The sequence below is a fragment of the Octodon degus genome, unplaced genomic scaffold (genome assembly GCF_000260255.1).
Source record: "Octodon degus isolate 3935 unplaced genomic scaffold, OctDeg1.0 scaffold00059, whole genome shotgun sequence".
In the NCBI taxonomy this organism is placed as follows: Eukaryota; Metazoa; Chordata; class Mammalia; order Rodentia; family Octodontidae; genus Octodon; species Octodon degus.
The window spans coordinates 3,061,201-3,072,057 of NW_004524635.1; the positions used below are offsets into that span (position 1 = coordinate 3,061,201).

General features: G+C 40.3%; 1 pseudogene; it reads right to left on the bottom strand.

Moving 5' to 3' along the window:
• Positions 1-5,780: 5,780 nt before the first annotated feature.
• Positions 5,781-6,288, bottom strand: LOC101584169 (annotated as a pseudogene).
• Between the last annotated feature and the right edge of the window lie 4,569 nt (positions 6,289-10,857).

Sequence of the window (10,857 nt, forward strand, 5' to 3'; positions counted from 1 at the left end):
CCTAGCATGCACAAGGTTCTCCTAGGTTGGACAGGATTGCTATCAACTTGATTCTGAAAGACAGAAAAGATAATTTAGATTAGCTCAACATAGTCTAATGTCTTTAATACAAAATAAGCTATAAATTCATTTTAATCCAAGAATGAAAAGTGGCAATCTAATTTTGCTTAAATAACTTTATTGTTTAATGTGTGTAAAACCATTCACTGAAGCAGTTTTAATAAACTCACTTACAAACTAATATATAGAGTATACTTAACACACAGTGATGATTTAGCTATGTACCATTTATAAGCTAGATGTTTCTCTCAGTTTCCTCTTAGGAAGACATGATCAGAGAAAAAATGTCTACTAAATACCCTTTATATATGTGAAATCAAATTTTAGAACATCATATTAAGCATCACAGTTCTTATTCCAAAATAACATCTGAAGACCCAACAGAAATATCTTTTAGCTTCACCTTTTAAATATCTCTTTTTAGTTAAATATTAAGATTTTGAAGAGAAAGAATACATAATTTAATATTTCCTGCCCTGTGAAATGGTTATGTCCTTTAGTTCTCATGGAGATTTACAAGCTGTCTTAGTTAATTTTCTCCTTGCTGAAAAAAAATCATATCCAACTTCCACAGTTAAAAGGTAAAAGTTGCAGTTAGCTCAGTCTGTAGAGGGTTCAGTCCAAAATCAGCTGGCCTCAAGGCAGGCTGATGTGGCAGACACACATCACAAAGAAGAATCAGTTCATGGCAGGCCAAAAGTAGCATAAAAACTAAGAGGGGCCACAGCTTCCTATCCCTTATATCTTATCCAGGCTACTTGGGGTGGGCAGCACTCACATCCTTAATCCTAGTGCCCTTGATCCTAGCATTACACCACGAATCCATCCCAGGGTCACATGCTTTAGATTCAGCCACCTCTGAAAAGCTCCACCTCTGACCATATAGAGCTTTGGAGGGATGTCTACACAAAAACCATAACAAAAGATATCATATTTTTATTCAATATTTGTTTCCTCAGTGCTCAGACGTTTACATTAGAAATCCAAGTATTCCTTTTCTCAATGAGCAGAGGGAGTTTTCCAGGATTGGTTTAGATGATATGACCTCAACCTTTTTTTCTTTTTAACTTTTTTTTTTTTTTTTTGGCAGAACTGGGGATTGAACTCAGGCCCTTGCACTTGCCAGGGAGGCACTTACTCTACTGAACCATCTCCCTGGCCCTTTAAGTTTTGTTTTGTTTTGTTTTGTTTTGTTTTGTTTCAGAACTGGGGATTGAACTCAGGCAAAAAATAACAAAACTTAACAAAATAATATGAATTTCACAGTACTTGTAATACATAGTGTTGACTTACAACCAGTTATTTTTTTTACCAGATATGTGCATATAAAATTGGAAGAAGAAAGAGAAAAAAAAAGAAATGTATTAGAAATTAAGAAAAGTACAAACAATTGAAAAAAGGAGACAAAATAAATTAAAGCATTCCTTCAAGCAGGCACAGGGACAGGGGGTTTATTCTCAGGGTCTTCCATGCCAGCCCCACCCCTGGCAATTGAGACTGGGCATGGGGGCATGCACCTGTAATCCCAGCTCTTGGGAGGCTGTAAACAGGTGGATCATTATGTGTCTAATCTAGTAGTGAGACCCTGAACACCCTGTAGACCCTTCCCTAAAATACAAAAAATTAATTAATCAATTAATTAAAGCATTAACTGTTTCTCTCCATAGACCAGCAAAAATGTACAGTACAGTTGTCCAAATCTATTTTTCTTATTTTGTCTCATTTTGTTTTATCTTAAAGGAAACAAATCTGTTATAGATTAGAGATATTGCTACTTTTTAAAAGCTTCCTGTTTATACACCCTGGTAAAAACTTACAATTCATTTACTTGCAAATTATATGCTACTTATACTTCAAACAAATGAGCTAATTGTTTGTTTATCTAATAAACTGAATTTAAATAGCCATTAGTGGCCATTACTAAATGAAATAGTGTCTTTTTAAAAAATTTAATTCCACTCTATAATGTTTTTATGTAAAAAGCACCTCTAATAAAACCATGACTTCCAAGAGTTAACATTTAATTTCTCATAATAAGCATAAGGGAAATTCATAATTTGTAAATTTTCTGCTGTAGACACCGGGTCACGTCCTTGCAGTTCCAATTGACTTGGCTCTATTAGCATGTAATGATTTCAGCATTGGCAGGGAGATAAAAGGGAAAACGGAGCACGGGAAGAACGCAAATTCAAGGAGGGGAAAAAGAAACAAGAAGAAAGAAAGGAAACAATGGAGGAAGGAGAAACAGAAGGTCAGTGGGAAAGAAAATGCAATGGATACTGAGAACAAGGAAACGATGAAAAGTTCTCTCACCTGGGGGGTTATTCAAACAGACCCTGCGTTGAAAGTGCCTTCTTCGTGTTTTGATAAAGTGGAGCACTCAATTCTTCATCAGACAGTGCCGTTATTTTTACTTCATACTGCTTCTGTTAGTTTAATATCAGTGTATTTTATGCAAGCTAAGATAAAACCTGGCTCTCATGAAAGTTCTTTAATTCTTCCGCAAGTTTTAAGTACGGTTCTCGCTTTAGAGCTAAATGCTAAATTGGCAATGCATGGCTGGGCTGAGCAGAGCCCGCACAACATGCCTGGAATTTGTACGAATTGTCAGCGATTAATAAAGCAGATTTCTTCCCGTTGTCATTGTGTGCCACTCTTTGAAGCATTCCCTCAGGAGTCTCTTCAAACAAGCTTAGATAGAGCTTGTCATGATATCGTATAACCACTATTGAACTGTTCTGAGCTTTGAATCAGCCATGTATCTTTTGTGTAAAAAAGAAAAACAATCTGTCACAAAAGTATGTGAAAGTTGACGCTTTCTCTAATCACTACATCCTGGGAATACATATTTATAAATGTTTTTAAACATTAGCTTGTTAAACACATACTACATTCTCAGATTGTTTAAAACTGTGAACCACTGACCTTAACAATTGCTACAACTTATTTTGCAGAAAAGCCTGTGGTTTCCTGACCATCAAGCAGCTGGGAATGTCCTATGTTAAAGAAAGATTTCACGTTTATATAATTTATTTTCAATATTTTCATTTATGACCAGATATAAACATTCAAAATAACTCTCAACTTGTATTACTGTTTATATAGTAATCTAACCTATATTAATTCTTCTCTATCATTCTGTTCCCATACAGTGAAATCACTGAGGTTATTTAAAAGCAGTGGAGTGAGTGCACGTATGGCTCAGAGGTAAAGCATTTACCTACCAGGCATGAAGGCCCTGGGTTCAATTCCCAGCACTACCCCCAAAATAAAAAGGCGATGATGTAACAAAAATAACTCAAGAGGTCATTTTTCCTCTTATCAAAAAACTATCTTTCTCTTTCCCCCAGGCATGGTGGCACACACATGTAATCCCAGTGGTTGGGAGGCACAGGCAAGAGGACTGCCATGAGTTCAAAGCCAGCCTGAACTACATAGTAAGAACAAGTCTCAAACAAACAAACAAAGGTACCAACTTAAAGGCTGCATAGCAGTGGTGTCTCAGAGTAGTGTAGGAATATTCATAGGACACGACAAATTTTAAATATATGAGTAATGATGATAATATTTTGGTTTACAGAAGCCCCTATAATAAACGGTATCCTCATTTTTCATTAATGATGGAGTTGACTTCAGGGTTCCCCCCTCTGAGCATACAGACTTCCACTAAAACATTCTGCGATATTTCAGCATTAAACAACAGGCAATACAATTCCAAGAAGGCTTTTTATCATAGTCAATCATAAAAGCTAACTACTGTTCTGCATTATTTTTGTATGACATTCATAAATACACCCACAGTGTTTCTTCTGTGGCTTCCAAATAATATTGTCTGTCTGTTAAGCAGGAGGCAGCAGAGGCAAATTGATGTAAAGGCAATGTCCCCACTAATTAATTAAGGCTCATTGTGATTCATGAGCTCCTACTTCCTGTGCTCAGGACACAACGATACCATTTTCTGCCCACTCGACTTGTGACATTTATCTCAAATAATACCAAAATTAGTTTAAGAATTAAGCCAGAATCAAATACCTTAGAACAGAGCATAGATAAAGTATTAGAGAATTGTCATGCTCATTAAGATTTTAAAGAAGGTTTGGCGAGACAGCTCGATGGACTAACTGCCTGCTTTGGCAAGCATGGGGACCAGGGTTTGAAACCCGGTCCCACATGCCACGTTGGCCCCACTCCTGAGGCACACTGCGTGGGCCAAGGAGTCCGGGCATGGAGGCACATGCCTGTAATCCCAGCGTGGGGGAGGCTGAAAACAGGAGGATCACTAGGAGTCTAGGCAGCATAGTAAGACCCTGTAACAAATGCATAAATGAAAAAATAATAAATAAATAAATAAAGATGTTCCCAGGGTTTCAAAAGAAATTGATTTCAGGGGCTGGGGAGATAGCTCAGCGGTCCAAGAGCCTGCCTGGCCAGCACAAGAACTCAGTTTCTATCCCTGGTACCACATGTTGTGCCTGCCCCACTCTGTGCTGGCCAGGGAAACCAGGTGTGGTAGTGCACGCCTGTAATCCCAGCACTGGGACGTTCGAGACAGGAGGATCACTATGAGCCTGAGCTGCATAGTGAGACTCTGTACCAAATAAAGAAAGAAAGATTTTTTAAAAACAGCTAATGAAAGAAACTGATATCCAAGCATGTGAACAGACCTCCCAAATCTGCATACCTTCTTGGAGGTCTGGAGGTGCGAGAACAACTAGAAATAAGTTAAATCCATTTGATAGATCCATAAGGGTAAGTGAACACACTCTTGGCAATGGCGGTAACTAGAGAGAATTCTACGCGATCCTGTGTGGGCAGAGTGGCTTATGAGACACTCCCCAGGAAAACCCGGCCCTCGTGCAACTGCAAACTGTAAAGCTAATCTGTGGGGATGGTTCCTTCCCTTCCCAACAAAAGCCTGCTTTCCACCCTCACTTGAGATATGAAAAACTCTCTGTCCCTATATCCATTTCATAAGCAGCAAGCATACTGGACTCTTACAGTCACAATTTTTTTTATTAATGGAAAATATTATCTGTAATCAAATCCACAGAGAGAATATTTTAAATAATGATGCATATTCCCTGTTTTTGAAATGTAAGTATAGAAGCAGAAAAGGAAGGAAGGATGGGTCAGGGGCAGTGTAATCCCTATGACTAAGGGTGAGGAGGGAAACCCTTTTGTACTCAAAGTGCAAATCCCTTTCTATTTTAAGGAACACTCCTCTAAAGAATTTCTCAAATGACTCATCAGAGTTAGGTCTTATTCTCCTCTGACATTTATTTTCTTTTTTCTTTTTTTATTTATTTTTTTTTTTTGACAGAAGAGATTTTGTAATCAAGTTGAACTAAATCTGTGCAAACATGTTGTAGCCTTGTAACCAGAATCCTATAGAAACAGTAAAGCCAGCATCCACTTATAGGTCTATTACATCCTTTAACATCTTACCGACCGAAAGATTGATCTTAGGAGGCATTATGCCAAGGAACACAATTTTTAGTTTTGGCAATGAGCAGAGAAAGTGTCCTTGGCGTCATGCATACTTACCATGCACACTGCAATGAGCCACAACTCCATTCCTAGGATATCAACTTATTTTTATTTTAAATTCTTTTTTTTTTGTCTTAAATTCTTAATTTGATAGTTCACCTATTACCACATAGACCCAACATTTCCATTGTAAGAATCCAGTACAAATTAGAATTACAGATCTTTATTTGAAAATCTGATCTGCCAATTTAGCGTTTTCCACCAACTCGTGAAGCAGAAGCTTTCCCTGGCTTCCCAGTCTTCTGCTTAGGCGCTGCCTTTGTGGGAGCCTCAGCAGCACCCATTGCAGTCTTTTTAGATGCTTGCTTAGCCTTTTTTGCTTCCTTGGCAGCCCTGATAGCTTGTTCTCTTTGGGCCTTTCTAACTTCTGGTTTCTGATTCCTCTTGGCCATTATGTCAGCAAGAGATGCACCAGTGATGGCCCTCTGAAAATTGACTGCTCCTCGTGTTCTTTTCTTTTGAATTTCTTCCGACTGTCCCTTTTTGTGCTTTCTTCTGTAGAGAACAGTCCAGTTTACTTGCTGAGGATTTCTCTTGGAAAGGAATGCAGACTCGCATTTTGCATTCAGAAACTGGAAGACCTTCCCGCTGGTCCTGGCATAGCGCCTCCCGTGTCCCGGGTAGATCTTGTACCCGCTGAAGCTGCACAGCTTGACCTTCATGGTGGCAGCCAGCAGTCAAGGAGGAAGACAGCAAAAAGCTGACATCTATTTTCAAAAAAATAAACTTTTATTTGTGTGTGAGTGTGTGTGTGTGTGTGTGTGTGTGTGTGTTGGGACTTGCACCCAGGGCCTTGCATTTATTAACCAAGTGTGTTACCACGGGCCTATGCCTCCAACCTAAGAATAAGCTTTTAAGTCATTGATGAGAGGGAAAAAAATCTAACAAGGAAAAAGAGGTGTCTCTTTCCAAATGTCTTTCTGTTCTAGTCAGTCCACAGAGCATAAGCAACTATGATAGATGATAAAGATGCTAACTTGGTGGAGATAAAATAATTCAAACCTCAGTCCATCCCAAGGCTTCATATGGCCACTTTTCTGCTATTGGTTTCATAAAGTCTCTATGTGGCCTAACATGGTGTGTCTCAGTTGCAGAGAAGTAGACATCATGGTGCTTTGAAAGCTCTTTCAGCTTTCAGAAAGAAATCATAATTATGTGTCATAAATCAGGTTAGAGAACTGGGGAGATAGCTTAGTGGTCTAAGTGCCTGCCTGGCAAGAGCAAGGACATGGGTTCGATCCCTGGTACCTCATGCCATGCTGTTTAGTGGGACCCTGTACCAAATAAGTAAATAATCTTTACAAAGAAATAAAGTTAGATAATAAAGGTGCATACGAATAGTGACAACTTTTCCTGTTCACTCATTCAAAATTGAGTAATAATACAAAATATTGCCAAAGTCTACACTTCAGATGTTTTTACTATTCATGATGGTGGGCATTTATCCTTTCCTTCACATCTCTGAATTTATTCTACCATATAATTCTCTTTATGAAAACTCCTGCTTATTTCTTAAATAATTTTGTTTAATATATTTAAAGAGTTGGAATCAAAAAATAAACTCACTTTGCCAAGTAATGAGGCAAACAGACCTTCATTTCCATATCCCAGAAGTCAACTATGTAGAAATGAATTAACAACATAAAGTGGCAGACGACCTATTTATGAATTTACATTGACAGCTCTGCGAAAACAAAAGTGGCTCACTTCTCCTCAAGAGAATCTGAGGACAGTTCTTTGGCAGGAGAGGAATTAGTTTTTCCATTGGTCCCCAAATCGCCATCGGAGACTGCTTAATTCAGTCTGAGACCTCAGGGAAGGCGCGTGCGTGAACACACACACACACACACACACACACGTGTGCAAGAAACTCAAGCTCTTTCTGCAAGAAGGGAAATCCCATTGTTAGCTGTAAACCACAGGATAATGTCCCAAGCAGAGCAAGGATAAAACTACTGCTCATTCACTCACTCCATAACTATTAGCAGTTTCTCTCTGCAAGCACTAAGCTGAAATGAAAAAGACATGATCTCTGCCTTCAACGCTTAAGACCCAGTCAAAGAGAAAATACACTATTAAGCATTCCATAGCTAGTCTTCTTTGCATGACAAGTGACAGAAGCCAGAAGGTTACTTTATGTTGTATGTGTTAGGCATTTATTGGCTCATATAACTGAACATTCTAGGTGTAGATTTCAGGCACACCCAGATTGAGCAATAGAGCAGGAGGCACTCTCTCACTGAACACTGGGGTTTCCCTCTGGATAGATTTCATTCTCAGGTAAGTTCCCATCTTCTTGTGATAACAATGTCACCAATAACTCCAGGCTTCTGTGGTACCGGCTTGGGAATGCTCATAGAAATACAGCCGTTGCTCAGTAAGTTTAGCACGAGTCCCAGAAATGACGCTAATTTGGTCTGACTGTGGTCATCTTCTCAGGCCTATACTATCTCAGTAACTGTAAGGATGGAATAGGCCACTTAGCTTGGGCCAGTGGAGCAAAAGTGAGTGAGGGCTGATTCCACTGAAGAAGGTATCACTAGAGAAGATGAAAGAATGCAGTAAAAAGAGAGCTGTCCATTGCAACAACATGACAAGGCTGAGTATGAAACACTAAACCAAGAGTGGAATACAGCATAGAACTCAGGCATTTAATTATGATAGTGGTGAGAGACTTAGGAGGCACAGGGCAGTTATCAAATTCACAGAAAAAGCAGCATTTCAAATGCACTGTTTTACAAAACAATATGGCACAAATCTCTTATGATCTAGCCATTTGACTCTTCCATATATGCCCATGGGAAAGGAAACAAATATCCACAGAAAAGCTTGTGTAGCACGTGACTGTTCATAACTGTATTATTCCTAACACTCAAAAGAGTGAAACAACCCAAATGTCCATCAGTTTAAAAATGTAAGTGCAGAAGAAATTTAGATAAATAAACGTTGTATATCTACACAATGAAATATTATTTGGCCATAAAAAGAATGAAGTGTGGATACATATTGCAACATTGAAAGATCTTAAAAACATTATGGTTAAGGGAAAGGGGCCAGACACTAAAGAGCACTTACTATATGATTCCATCTAGATGAAAGATCCAGAATAGGGGAATAGGAAGCGAAAAATGGAACAAGAGGCAAAGGTTTGGAGTTGGTCTGGAGTGACAAATACATTGTGAAATCAACAGGTGGATTTCACATACTTGTGATCGTAAGAATAAATTACCAAATTATACACGTTATAGTAAATTGTAGGGGATGAGAATTATATTTCAATAATGCTATTTTTACACATCCAGTAGGATTTCAACTTCTGTAACCTCAGGTTAGTGGATATGAGGCTGGGAAATTAGTACAATGTAAGAAACGAATCACCTCACTTATACTGCAAACACTATTACACTCACATGAGTCTGGGGTGGATGCTATGGAAGGCCACCCAGCCCTCCCTTTGGTAACTAAAGGATCTGTTTCTGCAGATGTTGGGAGGGTGTTGCTGATGCCCCTGAGTCAGTACTCTCCGGCTGGATCCTCAGCTGCACAGAGCAGTCTGCCCCAGCCTAGGCCTCATGCCAGCAGGAGCCTGCACCAGGCTGATAGTCCTGAATGTGCAAAGACCAGCTCTATCATCAGGACTTAGGACAGCTTTGAAAGGCTACCTATGCTTCAAGGCTCACTCTGGGGTTGGCTGGGACCTTTGTGGTGGCTGCATCTCAGCATCTCACTCTAGGCACTCCTGTTTCCTTCTTTTCCCTTGCCCCACAGCCTGCTTTCCACACAACCCAGACTGCAATGATATAAAATATATAATTACAAGACCAGAATAATAAATTTTTTTAAAAAGTGTATTCAATTGTTACAGGGTCTCACTATGCAGCTCAGACTCGTGGTAATCCTCCTGCTTTCAGCCGTCCCAGTGCTGGGATTACAGGCATGCATCACCATGCCCAGACTCTCGGCTGGCTCAGCCCACCCTGGGACCAGGGCTGGCCCAGCATGTAGCCAGGGATGGAACCGCTGTCCCTGTGCTTGCTTAAGCTTGCCTAAGCAGGTACTTTAGTCCACTGAGCTATCTTGTCAGCCCAGAATAATAGATTTTGTCCAGCCTCTAGAGGATCTTGGTAGCATGTCAAGGAATTCAAGGGAAGCATAGGAAAGTCAACATCATAAATGTGTTTAGGGGAAAATAGCTCATGCAGCTAGAGTAAAATGCTATCTAGAACAATACATGATAAAGAACAAAGATAGAAGAGATTAAAAGGTCAATGTATTTGGTACAGAGTCTCACTATGCAGCTCCAACTTGTACTGATCCTCTTGTTTTCAGCCTCCCAGCCCTGGGATGACAGGTGTGCACCACTGTACCCGAACTCGGTCACCTGTTCAATGAGGAGTGAGTGGGGGGCCGGGGGCAGCATGTGGCACAAAGGGTTGAACCCCGGTCCCCACCCTTTCCAGGCAAATACTTAGTCCACTGAGCTATCTTATGGGCCCTCAGACAGAGGAGTATGAGCCAAAAAAGAGTTACTGGAGGGCACTCACGGGGCTGTGGAAATGCGAATGAAAAATAAGAAATAAAGGATGAAGCCAATGAATTAACTGGATTTGAAGAATGATGAGGTGAGGGACAGAATGAAAGAAGATGAAAGAGAACACAATGTGTTCAGGCTTGGAATGAGTGACGAATAAGGACAGTAACCCATTGGTGAGGTGTACCCGTCAGGGCACAGACACAAAGCAGAATCCACATGTTACTTTAACTGATAAAAGAGAACACATCACCAGACTGAGGGGTTTACAGAGCAAAAAGGGCATGGACACAGACACTGCAGGAGGCAGCTGCTGTTCTGAGGACTGAGGAACAATAGGAGGGTGGAATTATTAGAATAGAGAAATTTGGGGGAGGGAACCCTGGGACCTGGGACCTAGACCTTGAAGAGTAGTATGTGTCCTCAATTTTTGTTGCTATTTGTGAACTTGGTAGGATCCCATGGGGCTGGGATCCAAACCATTGTGGGAGAGGACTCCACCAGGGATCCTGGTAGATGGGTGTGCCCCAGAGAGTGGTCAGAGGGCGCTGGGGAAGCTGCAGACAGAAACTTACCTCTGCCAGGACAAACTGCCTCTGAGGGTGAGGTAGTCCTGATGGGCAACACAGTTACAGGACGCAACTGTCCAGCCTCAGGGTCTCCTGATTGGCACAGCCTCTGCACCCTTGAGTCAGCTATTAATTTCCTACAGTTCACAA